A 16090-nucleotide genomic window follows, 5' to 3' on the forward strand; every position below is an offset into this window, starting at 1 on the left:
TACTTGGGCTACCCCTGCCACCAGTAAAGGACGTGGGATACCTCCTATAGCTCCTAGTTCTTCAGCTTCTACAGCACAGCAGAGTCCACTGCCAACTCCACCGACATCTACATCTAGAGGGAAAGGGAAAGCTATTGCATTTTCTCGCAAGAGGGGCAGAGGAAATCAGTAGTATTAGACTTTAGTCTATTAAACTTTAGTTATTTTGTTCATTTCATTGTATATGACATTATGACTCATGATATGAGATACATTATTATATTTTTTGTTGATATTTTGACGCTGAGTTGGGACTCGGAAGTCAAAACTTACTATTCAGGACATGATTCACTATTATGTGTGATGTAGCACTAGAAATGATATTACACATCTTATATATTAATTCTTTTATCATATTTATGTGTCAACATATTTATTTTATGTTGTGGATGCTTTAGATATTAAAAAAAATTGAAAAAAAATGAATATTTTTTAATTTTACGATTTTTTCCCGATTTTTTCCCGGGCCGATATTATCCCGATAACGATTACTGCAACATTGGTTGTAAGAGTGCTTGTCTTATTAGAGAAAATCATTGTGATGCAACCCTATGTCTCCACGCTAGGTAGCTTATGCACAATAGAATTCTTTTGTGCTATCTTACATGTGCCAGGAGCCAAACATGTAATAATGACAATAGGAAATCCCTCTGGTATAGTAGCAACTGCGAGAGCAACAACAATCTTAAAGTAGTACATACATTTCTCAAATGAGAATCTGATAGTTTTTGGCCACCCATCTATGGCGTCCCATGACAAAAAATATTTGTAGTTCATGATCCAGACAAGAATACAAACAACACCAATCACTGTTGTCGGCATTTCACCAAATTCATCAAATTTCTTTTCAAACAAGGATCATGAGCTTCCATTGAAGCCTCCCAAATTTGTGCCTAAATTTTACCTATTTTCGTAGACATGTCCGTGCTCACAACAATGCAAATGCAATAGCCATTGGTAAATGTAGTTCTTGAAAACACCATGCATTCTTTTGACTACAATTCACAATCATGGACAGTGACTAGATATGCTCTTTTGACCATAGGAATGCTTTCTCCAATGAGGGATCTTTGCTCCATCCTAAAGATGGATGTCTTGAGGGGCACAATTCTCATGATTGCAGGAACCTTGCATCCCACCTTCAATTCCACTATATCTCTTGAAGCAAGTTCTATAGAGGGAAGATCTGGAACATAATGTCCATCTCTCAAGACCTTTGCATGATCATACTGCATTTCTTTAGGAGCTTCCAAAGCCTTACCAGAATTATTCTCCTGCCATAATCCAACAATGGCATTAAGGATTAGAATCAAGAGAATGGCCAGGGGTTCTACATAGGCTGTTATGCCCTCCTAAGAAGACACATTATCATGGATGTAGGCAAGAATAAATGAAATGCCAGCTGCCACCAAAAGTATTTTAACAACTGTCATCAAATTGCTCCACTACCAACTTCCACAAATGTGTACCATTTTTCTTCCAGAATTCATTCCATCCATCTATTTGACGTTGTTTCTCCACCTCGTAATAATTTAAACCTTTCTCTAAGCTCACATCGTATTCTTCTAAGCATTGTTCAAAAGATTTAGACCAAGCAGGGAATAACTTTTCCTCGAGAATTTGATATGTCATCTTATCTATTGGATGTGGTGTGTGCTTCTAACTCATTTGTAGGCATGGGTTGGTCCTGAACACCTGACCAACCTCCACTTTATGTGTATTGCAAGGATCTTTGGAAGCATAAATACATGCATAATTATGCTCAGATTTGTGATCACTTTTTCGCTCCTTTGTATGAGTTGACCTTTTGCAAACCATGCCAAAGATTGTCTCAAGAAGTTATAGAAATGTTGCAAAAGATTGGAGACTAGTATATAGATGAATGGTTTATTTATATCAAGATATGTGGGGCAATTCGACCTCCCCACACATTGCCAACTTATGTTCCCAGTAGGCTATTCATTTGAGAGATTGGCTATCAAACAACTTTACATGATTTCAACACCTATCTCTCAAAGCATAAGAAGTTATGTCATCCATATCCAAAGGCCCATTTTAAAAACTTGTTTGAGCTCCACAAGCATTTGCAGTCTCTGGAAGCAATAAAAAGAAGTTCGCAAAGGCCTTTAACAATACCTATCTAGACCACATGAGCCCAAAAGAGACCTATAAATAACCTTAGATGATGGAATCCCAAAGCTACAACTCCATTAACTGTTGAAATGGTGAATCATAACATGACAACTGATAAACAAATCAATTATCTAGGCTATTACTAACCTTCAAGGATGCCTCAGTAGGAATACCAGTTGCATGGAACTGGTGACCTTGACAAGATATCCCAACATCATTGGAAACTGCAACAATTTTTGCTAGAGTTTCTAAATTTTCCTCCATATTATGTGCTGGCCAATTCAATATTCTTCCATCCTCAAGATTATATGTTGTTCCTTCAACATTAAACTCTCTAAGTGAACCAACATTGTGCCCTATGGCTATAAATTCACTGACAGACATCTGATTGGTTGTAAGAGTGCATGTCTTATCAAAGCAAATCACTATGGTGCAACCCTATGTATCCATGCTAGGTAGCTTACACACAATAACATTCTTTGTGCTATCTTACAAGTGCCAAGAGCCAAACATGTAGTAATGGTAGCAGGAAATCCCTCTGGTATAAAAGCAACTACCAAAGCAACAAAAATCTTACCTCTGGTATAAAAGCAACTGCCAGAGCAACAAAAAACTTAAAGTAGTGTGTACACTTCTCAAATGAGAATCTGATAATTTTTGGCCACCCATCTATGACGTCCAATCAGAGAAAATATTTGTAGTTCATGATCCAGTAAATAATGCAAAACAAAACCAATCACTAGTGTCATGAGCTTCCATTGAAGCCTCCTAAATTTGTGATTGAATTTTAACTATTTTTGTAGACATGCCAGTGCTCACAACAATTCAAGTGCAACAACCATTGGTAACTATAGTTCCTTGAAACACCATGCATTCTTTTGACTACAACTCAATCACAGATAGTGATTGGATATGTTCTTTTGACCACATGCATGCTTTCTACAGTCAGGGAACTCTGCTCCATCCTAAATGTGGATGTCTTGAGGGGCACAATTCTCATGTCTGCAGGAACCTTGCCTCCCACCTTCAGTTCCACTATATCTCTTGAAGAAAGTTCTCTAGAGGGAAGATATGGAACATAATGTCCATCTCTTAAGAATTTTGCATGATTAGACTCACTAGTGAAGGCTCTCTCTCCTAGTAGTTTCAAGGGGACAACTCTCAGCTAGTCCTACTCACCTCATGATCAATGGCCAATCTTTTCAGCTACATGTACGTGGATCCTCCTTCCTTGGCACCTATGGATGGATCAATGAGGCTCCTCTGCATCCTTGGAATGGCTCATAGAAAATCCTTCCTGCCTAGAAAGATGGACTCAAAGGGCCAACTTATTTCGTCATCCTCTAGAACTAGTATGTTTGAAGGGCATGTAAAATGGGTGATTGAGGAAGCTAGAGACTTCTCTGGCAGATTAGTCATCTTCTAGGATAATTATGCAATCTCTTTAGAGAGCAACACCATCTCCGATCAATGGATCACAACACATTGTAGACTGATCCAGTCAAGTCTTATTTTCTGAACCATGAACATCTATGCTCCATATAATTATCTGGAAGAAAAAAATTGTTTGACTTCAATGCAAGCTCACTATCCACAACACCTCCAATAACAGAATTTTGGCTGAGATTTTAATTTAAATTTGAGTAATAAGGAGGATCAATACTCAGAGACCCATATTGAGAGAAAGTCAAAGACATTATGACAGACTGAGGTTTCCTAACATCAAGCCCAAATCTGGAAAATGCACTTCAGCGAATAGGAGGATTGATCCAGTATTCATAGCTAAAAGGTTATACAGGTTTATGTTCCATGATTCAGTCCTAAATTTTATGGCAAGGAGGTAAGACGAATTCTAAGAAATTCCATTTGGCTAATTGGCTAATAGTAATGGCTCGCTTGGCTAATTGGTTAATCGTAATGGCTCACAAATAACATGGAGATCTTGGTATCAAGGAGTCATTTCTAATGGATTTTTTCCCTAGGTGCCAAGCTTCTTTGGAGGAAGATCTCAAAAATAGTTTGCTTGCTGGAAGAAGGTTCTTTACAAAATTATTTTGGTGGGGAATAGATGAGGTGTTTGGATAACTCTTTAGAAACCGAGAAAGGATCACTAATATGGAAATCGATTAGATCTCCAATCCCAACCATTCAGTCTAAGTTAAATTAGGTACCCAAAAATGGACAAGATATATATATGGCAAGACAATATTATTGGTAAGAAGGTGTTTGATAGTATTCAAGGGATCCACCGATTAAAAGAATGAACGGACAATAAAAAGGGAAAGAGTTCTTTGATATCTCTTCTTGGAGCAATGAATTGGGGCAATGTTTGGAGTGCAAAATTGACTCGTCCCATCAAATTTACAACCTCATGTTTCTTGGCTTATCCTTTGTCACAAAGGTTGTGCACCTTGGAAAATAAGCTCTTCAGATCATAGGGGTTGGGGACATGCCAATTAGAGTGTCAAGCGGGGTATTCACATCAGCTCTAGTCTCTATCGCTCCCTTAGAATCAGCAATATGGAATCAAATATGGCACTCAACGGTACCCCGTTCATAAGAAGATACTGACTGCAAAAAAATTGCAAAGCATGGCATCCTTGGCCCCTCAAGATGTGCTTTGTGTCTAAAATTTGAAATCGATTCATTACATCTTTGAGTGAAAATTTATAATCAAAGTATGGTAATCAAATTTCATTGGCTTAAATAATAGAATGAGAATGTCAGATTTATGGAAAACCATGTTCTCTCAATGAAATACAACTAATGGAACCCTAAAATCCAAACTGGTTTTCAAAAGAGGAGTTAGCATTGTCAAAGTGTTTATGTTTCAAAATATGGTTTGCCTAGAATAGAGAAGTATTTCACCAGGAATTGAACAACCCCTCAGTAGCAATAAAATTAAAAGGCCTCGTAGCGTAACACTTTTAACTCCAAATGCAAACAACTTACTGCAAATCAAATCTTGAGTGCGGATGAAGAAGAATGGTTCTGACAATTCCATATAGCTCCTCAATTTACAGGCCTTAGTATGTCCAAACACCACTAGACCAAACTAACGACTTCAACGAAACACCCTTGATCAATAATGGAAATTTGTTCAAGACTCTTATATTTTACACTTTGTTGGAGCCTCAAAGGGGAATTTTGCGGTGGAAACTGCAGGGGAGAGTCATCATGGACCCCGAAGGAACAAGTCAGACTTCCTTAAATGGTGACCTAAGTCACCTGACATGGGGACACAGGACACGAGGATTTGAGTGTCAGACACAAACACGTTGACCCCTCAAAACATGACACATTAGGACACGTTATATATTATTTTATTGAAAATATATATATATATATATATATAAAAATTAGATATTTCTTACACAAATTCTCATTCATGATACAAATTCATTGATTCAAACATAGATCTTTATCTAGATGTAAGTTTTACAAAGTAACATTATGCATACAAATACAATTATGACATAAATGATAAATAATAATACATATCCATCAATGATCCAATAAGATAAGATAAGATAAGATAATTTTATTAATGTCCAACAAATGACCATAATAAGTCAACGGGACTGTTGGTTGCAATGATTACATCATGCCAAGCCGGTGGACCAAACAGTCACCTTTAACATTTCTTTTAAAAAGCAGAAAATACATCTATAATCTAAGTAAATGTAAATGTAGAAGCTAGAAGCTCTCGGCTTTGAAACAAAGCACTGCGATGAAGCAGAGAAGGAGAAGAAGAAGAAGGAGAAGAAGAAGAAGCAGGGAAGGAGTCTCATGTCCAGTTCCTACTCCTAACATCCGAGGTCGAGAGAAGAAATTGAGAGAAGTTTGTCAAAGTTTGTTGTCCTGTGGGCATACTGGGTTGTCGTTGTTGTCGCCTAAAGGTTCTAGGGCGCCTCCCAGGGGTGGATCCAATCCTGGAGCGCTAGTGCAGTCTAGTGGGTCGGCCCCCCCGGGACCGCACTGATCTAGTCTCAGTGTCTGTGGGTCGGTCAATGGTTCTTTTGGTGCCCTGCGCTGATGGTAGCGCCCTAAAGAAGTTTGTGATCTTCTGCAAGGTGTCCGATCTGGTGGGGGGCTGAAGAAAACTGGCCTGAAATCTGAAGGCCTCCTAGAGATAAAGTGCAAGGTATCTCAGATCAACATATCTGAGGACGCTGGTCAAAGTCTGAGAAGACCTGAAGAGACAATGGAAATAACCTCGAATCTCGTAGTAAGCAGGGCATCCAAAGATGAAGTGTGTCTTTGTCTCTATCTCCTATAAGTGACAAAGCTAGCAAATCCTATTTACCCTATCGATGTGGTGATCTGTATCCACCCAAAGTCTATGAGACCCAACTTTGAGTTGCCCGAGGGGGATTCCAAGGGCATGCATCCAATGCTGGAACGTGTACTAGGGTCTGATGATGAGCCCATCCCTGATCTCCCTGAGCGTAGAAGGCCATTTTTGGACGCAACCCATTGGGAGGATTGGTCCATGTAGTATGAATGTATCGTCTGTAAATATCCTCCTTAATGATTTTATTCAGCTCTTGCTGATTGGGAAGGAGGTGGCATGGAGCATTCAAAGAGTACTGAAAAGGAGGGAGATGGTCAATCTAGATTACTGAAGCCTCCAGAAGCTCTGTCACACCGGTGTACCAACATTTGGATCGGCCTGTCTGCATATAAGCGATGTTCTCCGAGGAGCAATATGCTAAGTATGGGTATCTGTCACAACCCTTCCTCGCGTCTGCCAGGCCTCGGAGCCTATGCAGGAGCGACACTAACCTGAATATCACCTCTAGGCGAAAAGGTTGAGCCCCGAACTCTGCTAGAATGATGTGTTGAGGAACTGTCTGCTTGCACCAAATGAAATGGCGCAAAAGGAGGGTCTGGACCCACTCCGCTGAAGCCCAATCTGACTCTAGGAGAGAGGGACCCCAAATCTCTGAGCCGTAAAGCACTATGGGGAAAATCAAAGTGTCCATGAGGAAAAAGACAAGATACTGCAGTTTTCTCATTAAGTCGTCAAAATCAAAATGTGTACAGTGTTACATAGGTAGTAGCAATGCCAATGGAAAATACAAAACAACTACAAGCCTGAAGGCAGTAGGTAGCTCACGAGTCATCAATCCTCATAATCAAAATCAGCATCATTGTACTCATCATCATGGTCACCACTGCTCTCCTCTGTCTGTTGCATCCTCCTCCTCTATATCCAATGTCATCTCTGCAACCTGTTGGTGTGGAGGATGACCCCTCCACAGTATCACCATCATCAAAAGTGACAGGTTCTAACACTGGCTCATTAAGATCCATGTGGGTCAATGCCAAACACTATTGTCCAAACCCATATCATCAAGAAAGACATCCCACATCTTTGTCTTTCCCTTCAACCACTCATCCCTTTGTATGTAAATAAAACGAAGGTTGGTGTGCACATACACCATTGTCTTTGCCTTGGACTGCTCAAGCCTGCTCTTCTTGACACTATACAAATTTCCATATGTGTTCCAATTCCTCTCTCACAACAAGAGGATGAAGTCACCTGAGAAAGGAGCCTCATGGCTAACAGTTGTAGAGGAGGGCTTGTTGCCCCATGAGTTGCCCACCAAGAATAGGGCTTCTTAGCCCCCTGCCTCTAATCACATCATATCCTGCAAATTGACCAGTGTCAATGGAAAACTCTGCAAAGGCATCCTCCACCTCATCAAGGGATGCTCTATCCTGAAAAATCCACTTCAATGCAACTTTCATCCCCTGTGAAATTTCCCCATCCATGTGAGGAGAGAATCTGTGGGAAGGTCCACCATTCAGCGACTCATGGTTGTAGTATTTTGGGTTCAATGAGTGAGCCAAACAATGTAAAAGTGAGCAATTCTTGTCCCATTTGCTGACAAGAATAACCTGTATGGTGGTGAAGAAGGCCTTTGAGGATGTCTCATACTCAGGGCACTCACTCTATAAAATAATGCTCCTCACGAACTCAATCATGGTTTCACATCCCTCATAAACCTCTCCTAGGATGGGTTGGTCTGTATCTGCAAATCAAAACAAAGAAATGATAGGGTTCATGATCTGAATAAGTAGATCTACCCTCTCCCACCAAACATCATCTAACATTGTGTCCTTCACTCTTTTTTAGGCTGCTTGATCTGTCTTTCTCCAAAAAGACCAAAAAACTGAAATAACCATGGCCCCAAGAGCAGTCTTGACCTCCCTCAACCTCTTCAACATGATGAATGAAGAGGCAAACCATGTATCCGCAATCTTCAACAATGATAGATTGGTGTACTTCTTGTAGATAGTGAGGGCATTTTTATGATTTTGTACAAATTTGTGGATATGTCGTGCATCCTCAATAATGCTTCCAATCCAAAGCACATCATAAGCAATAGATTTAAGTGCTAAATTCAAATAATGGACAATGCAAAGTGTCCAAAATAATTGTGGATATTTAGCTTCCACAATCATGCCAGCAATCTTGCAAATAGGTGCATTATCTGTGTTGGCATTATGGCTAAAGTGTTGTCCTTGATGGCAACCCATTCAGGTGATAGATCACAGTACCTCAAGTCAGCAGCAGAAATTGATGATCAGCTATCAAATATTGAAGAAAATAAGGGGTACACAGGTACACCTTACAGAAGGTGTGTACACGCAAGCCGGTGTTACATAAAGTGCGTACATACCCGCAGTTATCCCGTTCAGGAGGTGCGTACCCCCAGTTCACTTACTTCAAGGCAAAGAAAAGCACACGTGGGGTTTCTTATGTTTAACCCTTGGTATTTATCCGACGGTATTGTGTTATTATGGTTTTGGCCCGTGGTATTGATCCATGATTTGAGGAAGAGCTTGCCTATATAAAGCAAAGGAGATCATTTGGCTTAGATATGCTTTTGGGTTGAACATCTTATGAGAGCTAGATCTGAAATATTATGATCTCTTGGGAGTAATGTCTAGATCTAAATAAGGTGAATCTACTGATGGATTGAGATCTCTTCGGCGCATGCTCAGATCTATAGATCTGACTGTCAGGGTTATTCTTGAAGTCTTGAAATTATCTATACCCGAAGGTACGCAGGTACAGTGAAAGAAAATAGCGGAGATACGCAGGCACAGAAGCGTCGCAGGTGCGCAAATACGCAGGACCAGAAGCGTTGCAGCTGCGGATGTGCGCAGGCAGTTCATTGGACACAGAGCGCAGGTACGCAGGAAGTCTTTGAGGCACAGTGCGTGGGTACGCAGGTGCTCAGTTGGGAACAGTGCTTACTGTACGGAGGCATTACATGGGTGAATCTGCGTACTTCTCTTGAATATATTTAACTGTCCATGTTTATCATTGTTGTGCTCTGGGTTTTGAAGTGATGTCTAGTTTCTGATATTATGACAGTATTCTGAGAAGTGATAGAGTTTGTTTCAGTTTTTGATAGATGAATGGATCGGGTTCATAATGACTTATCTTCATGTGATCTGATGGACTAGATCTGATTGATGACTCACTTGTATATGTATGGATCTAGTGCTTGGCTGATTAAGAAGCTTGTTTATGTTGTTGTTGGGTCCAGTATGAAAATTGGATGAGATGTGGCCTTTCAGATTATGTGTTGTGTTTCAGTGTATCCAATCTGAAAATTGATGAAATGTGGTACCTAGAGGAGAGAAGATTGTAGGTCAGCACCTACATACTAGTATCTAAGCTAGTACAAGAGCTAAAGGAAATCTTTGGAGCATTGTAGCAGGTAGCATCCTGCGTACTAGTAAATGGATCGGCTAGTACAAGAGCAAAGGGGGTTGTAGCTCCCATGCTGGTATAAGACTGCACCAGTACAAAATATTGTGAAAGGATTTTCTTATTAAAGAAGATTGAGATGACTTGCAGCAGGTGGTTTTCTCCCGCATTGGGTTTCCACCTTATATCATGGTGTTCATGTGTGTGCCTTATGTGTGATGATCTATTCTATGTTACTGCATTTGTTAACTGATAATATGGTTGATAATGTTCTAATGCACTCATTGAAGATCAATTAACATAATCAAAGAAGTTGTGAAAGTAGCATATATGAATCAGAGTTTGGAAATTAAAAGTTTTATAAATGTGATAATATTGATTCACCCCCCCCCCCTCTCAGTATTATTTCCAACAATTGGTATCAGATCAGGTTCTTCGATAGAGACTTGATCGCTTAAAGGAGATCCGTGGAACAATGGGAAAGAAGCTTAAGAAGAAAGCATCTAAGAAAAGGAAGTCATCTCAAAAGAACTATGACAGTGGGAGAATCGATTGGGAATTAGGCATAAGAAGCTCTTCAGATTCAGAATCATTATCAGGTATGAATGTGTTATCCTCTGATGTTCCAGCTATATTTCCTTGTGAAAGAGATGGAAGTGATAGTGAAACTACTGAACTTACTCTTATGGGTGAACAAGAAAGATATCAAATAGAGGCTGAATTTAAAAGGCTGACAGACAAAATTAGAGATCAACAAGATCTATTGAACAAAAGGGAATGTGACTTCAAAGAAGAAGCTACCAAACTGAAGGCCCAACTAGAAGAAGGAAGCAAAGTAAGAAAACTACTCAAGGACAAGGAAGACCAATGTCAAAAATTGCAGCATGAAGTGACATCATTAAGAAAAGAAGTCAACGAAAGAAGCACAACCATCAAGAAACTCAAAGATAGATCCAGCTACTATGAAAATCTTGAAGCTACAATCCTCTCACTAAAAGGAGATCTTGAAGAATCAAGGAAGCAGAATGAAGATCTACATCAAGCAATTGAAAAACAAGACAATGAAGTCATCAGCTTAAAATCCCAGCTGGAATGTGCCTTCCGAATGCGTCAAATGCAGCAGGATCTGAATAAAGAACAAGAAAAGGAGATTCTCAAACTAAGGGAACAAATGGAAGAAGGAAGAAAAGCTGAAGAAGATTTGAAAAGGCAATCTCTTGAAAAGGAAAAACAGCTTCAGGTTGAGGTAAATATCTTGAAAGGTAAAATAGAAGAAAAGGATAAGCTTTTACGATTTCAAGATAGCTCTAAAGTCTTGGATGATATTCTTAGTAGTCAAAGGTCTCCTGCTATAACGATTGGTCTTGGTTTCCATGAATCTGTTGAAGGTGAATCTAGTTCACAAGGTGAGGCAAGGAACTCTAAAGATAAATCTAAAGTGATCAACGAAGAAATGAAAGATCCATCTCATCATCAACCAAGGAAAGAGATTCCTCAAAGAAAATCCTTTACTCCTCCTATGAATAATGTTGAATGTTATGTATGTCATAATCTAGGACATGTTGCAGTTAGATGTAGAAGAAGAAGAGTTCAAGACCATTATGCAAAAAGGTCATCTCAATCAAGGTACTTTTATGGATATTGCTTTGCTTGCAATATGTTTGGTCACAAAGCTGCTGATTGTTACAGGAGGAATATGAAACATGTAAGATGTTATGCATGTAACAAGCTTGGACATATAACTAAGGAATGCAGGAACAAAGTGTGGGCACCATATCAAAAGGAGAAAATGTCATCATCACGCTTGAAGATATGGAGGAAAAAGGAAGTACAGTCAGAAAAAGGTGGTATAGCACAATGTACAGACATACCAAAATCAGAGGGAGCTGAAAGTACAAAACTTCAGTGTCTTGAATCTCATATGCAAACTCCATAAAGGGAAGTCGCATATATACGCGAGTTGGATACTGCACAATCGCGTATATGATTGAAGAAAGGCAGTAAGAAAAGTGAAATTGATCTATGAAGTATGATCTCTCGAGCACAAGATCAGATCTGGAAATCTGAATTGGGTCCTAATCTAAGGTACGCAGATCACTCACTGTGAAAGTGCGGGCGTACGCAGCAGAGCATAAGACCGGGTGCGGATGTACGCAAGTTAAGGCACAGTCCCTGTGCGGAGGTACGCGGCTTATCAGAAGAGCACATGCGGAAGGACGCGGCGAGACAGAAGAAGAGGTGCGTACTAAGATCGGAGGTACGCGGCGCGATAGAAGAAGAGGTGCGTGGAGCACGCGGCGCAACTGATGGAACAGATGCGTGGGTACGCGGTGTAGTTGAAGACTGTCTGCGTATGTACGCAGTACAGCAGAAGGATCTCTGCGGGTGTACGCAGGGGAGCAGAAGGTGAAGTGCGTGGCTACGCAGGGCAGATAAAGAAAAATTGCATACCTGTCTTAAGGCATTTATTGGCTCACTCTTCTTATTGATATGCCTAATCAGATCTGACAGATGGCACCAGTTTAGGGGGAGCATATGTTCTTAATGCATTGTTGCCATTATGGTCCTTGGTGACAATGCTTATGTTTCATCTTGCTATGGTTATGAGTTGTTCACATGGTTCTTGGATCAGATTTGTGGTTGATTCTCTAATGATGCTTGCATGGAGTCTTTATTGTTCTTGACACATATATGGATGAGGATTGTTGGCTGGATACATGGATGATTATTCAAATTTGCATTGTTGGAGACATGATCTTACCTATATGATGATAGGTTGTTTCGAACAAATGCTTCCATTTGATGATTCTTGGTTCATGTAGATCTGGATGGTTATGAATGAGTTGATGCAGACGTACCTTGTTGTTGACAGATACTATGAAGCAGATCATACAGTGTTGTTGCTGATATTTATCTTAGGTGATTGGTCTTTATGTAATAGTGTGTCTCTTTTGTAGTTATCTCTTCAGGTCATGTAAAGGCCTATGTTTCCCCACTATGCCTGGGATGAATGATGTTATCATATGTAAACTTTTGATGTATCACCATTGTGATGAATGTATGTATTGAGTCTTTTGGTGATAGGAAGATCATTTATGATATATAGAGTCATGTTCCTCTTGTAGAACATCTTTTTGCAGTCAGGGGGAGCTTGAGCATGAACAACACTATATAGCAGAGCAGACATCTCAGCTTGTTCTCAGAAAAAGCATTATCAGATTGGAGCACCATGGCATATACAAAAGGGAAGTTCATTCAGAGACTTCAGCAGATCTAGTTTTTAGTCAAGGAGAGCATGTTCTTAGGGGGAGCATAACCCTTTGCCCTTGATGTCAAAGGGGGAGAGTGATTTGGTGTTGTTGCCATCAAGTCCAAAGGGGGAGATTGTTGGCATTATGATGCATATGTTGCACTTGATGGCAACCCTCTCATAGAAGATCATCTCACTTGTATACATTCAGATGAATCTACAGAAGAAATATCAGATGTGACAGAGTGCATGGGTTACCGGACAGCACAAAGGGATCAGATGACAGTTCACAAGTAAGCCTTGCCATCAAGTCCAAAGGGGGAGATTGTTGGCATTATGGCTAAAGTGTTGTCCTTGATGGCAACCCATTCAGGTGATAGATCACAGTACCTCAAGTCAGCAGCAGAAATTGATGATCAGCTATCAAATATTGAAGAAAATAAGGGGTACGCAGGTACACCTTACAGAAGGTGCGTACACGCAGGCCGGTGTTACATAAAGTGCGTACATACCCACAGTTATCCCGTTCAGGAGGTGCGTACCCCCAGTTCACTTACTTCAAGGCAGAGAAAAGCACACGTGGGGTTTCTTATGTTTAACCCTTGGTATTTAGCCGACGGTATTGTGTTATTATGGTTTTGGCCCGTGGTATTGATCCATGATTTGAGGAAGAGCTTGCCTATATAAAGCAAAGGAGATCATTTGGCTTAGATATGCTTTTGGGTTGAACATCTTATGAGAGCTAGATCTGAAATATTATGATCTCTTGGGAGTAATGTCTAGATCTAAATAAGGCGAATCTACTGATGGATTGAGATCTCTTCGACGCATGATCAGATCTGTAGATCTTACTGTCAGGGTTATTCTTGAAGTCTTGAAATTATCTATACCTGAAGGTACGCAGGTACAGTGAAAGAAAAGAGCGGAGATACGCAGGCACAGAAGCGTCGCAGGTGCGCAGATACGCAGGACCAGAAGCGCTGCAGCTGCGGAGGTGCGTAGGCAGTTCATTGGACACAGAGCGCAGGTACGCGGGAAGTCTTTGAGGCACAGTGCGTGGGTACACAAGTGCTCAGTTGGGAACAGTGCGTACTGTACGCAGACATTACATGGGTGAAGCTGCGTACTTCTCTTGAAATATATTTAGTTGTCCATGTTTATCATTGCTGTGCTCTGGGTTTTGAAGTGATGTCTGGTTTCTGATATTATGACAGTATTCTGAGAAGTGATAGAGTTTGTTTTAGTTTTTGATAGATGAATGGATCGGGTTCATAATGACTTATCTTCATGTGATCTGATGGACTAGATCTGATTGATGACTCACTTGTATATGTATGGATCTAGTGCTTGGGTGATTCAGAAGCTTGTTTATGTTGTTGTTGGGACCAGTATGAAAATTGGATGAAATGTGGCCTTTCAGATTATGTGTTGTGCTTCAGTGTATGCAGTCTGAAAATTGATGAAATGTGGTACCTGGAGGAGAGAAGATTGTAGGTCAGCACCTACATACTAGTATCTAAGCTAGTACAAGAGCTAAAGGAAGTCTTTGGAGCATTGTAGCAGGTAGCAGCCTACGTACTAGTAAATGGATCGGCTAGTACAAGAGCAAAGGGGGTTGTAGCTCCCGTGCTGGTATAAGACTGCACCAGTACAAAATATTGTAAAAGGATTTTCTTATTAAAGAAGATTGAAATGACTTGCAGCAGGTGGTTTTCTCCCGCATTGGGTTTCCACCTTATATCATGGTGTTCATGTGTGTGCCTTATGTGTGATGATCTATTCTATGTTACTGCATTTGTTAACTGATAATATGGTTGATAATGTTCTAATGCACTCATTGAAAATCAATTAACATAATCATAAGAAGTTGTGGAAGTAGCATATATGAATCAGAGTTTGGAAATGAAAAGTTTTATAAATGTGATAATACTGATTCACCCCCCCCTCTCAGTATTGTCTCTCAGTATTATTTCCAACAATCTGTAATGATTTGCACACAAGAATCAACACCTACATCATCAATAACTTTAATAAACAACTCACTCATATATCGTGCATCCTTGTATTGTCCAAGTGCATCCACTGATTTCAAGAACACTGGACCATTCAAGGAAGACACCATGAAATTGATGAGTGGGCGTCGTGCTAGATCTGTCCATCCATCAAAAGCAATGCTAACCCCAGATGTTGGCCATGTTGATTTAATAGGCTCAAGCATTTTGTCCACCTCTTTCTTTGTCTTCGTCAATAATGTGGTTCTAAGCTTCGCTGACCCATGAGGCACATACCCTGATGGAGCCCCTTCAGTTAGAGCTAGACACATTTCAATAAATAAAGGTGAGTGTGCAACATTAAAGGATATGAAGTTTTGATAGAAAAAAAACAATGGTGAGATCAAGCTCTTCCCATTTCTCTTTCTGAAAATTCTTGTCCATTGGACCAAGTGCCATTGTCTTTTTTTTTGTTGCTTGTCCCCCACCAGAATTCTCAAATGGAAATTTGTTGTTGCTTTTCCTCAAGAATGGAAGGGGGTCTTCCTTCTCAATTTATTTAGATGTTGCAGCCACCTTTGCCATACCAATGTTGGCCGCTTTTTCCATTTCCTTCCTCTTAGCTAAAGACACTTGTGTACATGTTGCAATTCCACAACTTGTTAAAGCCAACAAATGAGCTTTCACACGGAAATATGTCTTCATGAAATGAGTTTTGCAATAGTTGCATTTCCAAGCAACATTGCCTCCTCCCTTCATCTTGTTCTTGGCCCTTGCTCTCTTGTGACATATTTCCACAAGGGATATTTGTTATCTTAAGGCTGCTATCTTCCCTCAACATTTGAAGTTGTTGTTGCAGCCCCACTTGCAATAGAGAGAACACTTGCAGACCCTGACGAAATTGGAAGAGGAGGGGCATCTCCAATGGGGACATTCTTCCCCTTCCTT

At 40.2% G+C, this 16090-nt stretch overlaps 1 pseudogene; it reads right to left on the minus strand.

The window, feature by feature from the left end:
• Window positions 1-588: 588 nt before the first annotated feature.
• On the minus strand, window positions 589-3356 carry LOC149152676 (calcium-transporting ATPase, endoplasmic reticulum-type-like; annotated as a pseudogene).
• Between the last annotated feature and the right edge of the window lie 12734 nt (window positions 3357-16090).

Source organism: Pinus tabuliformis, chromosome 9 (assembly GCF_031772625.1).
Source record: "Pinus tabuliformis cultivar Carrire ecotype Pingquan chromosome 9, CPIR1, whole genome shotgun sequence".
Lineage (NCBI taxonomy): Eukaryota > Viridiplantae > Streptophyta > Pinopsida > Pinales > Pinaceae > Pinus > Pinus tabuliformis.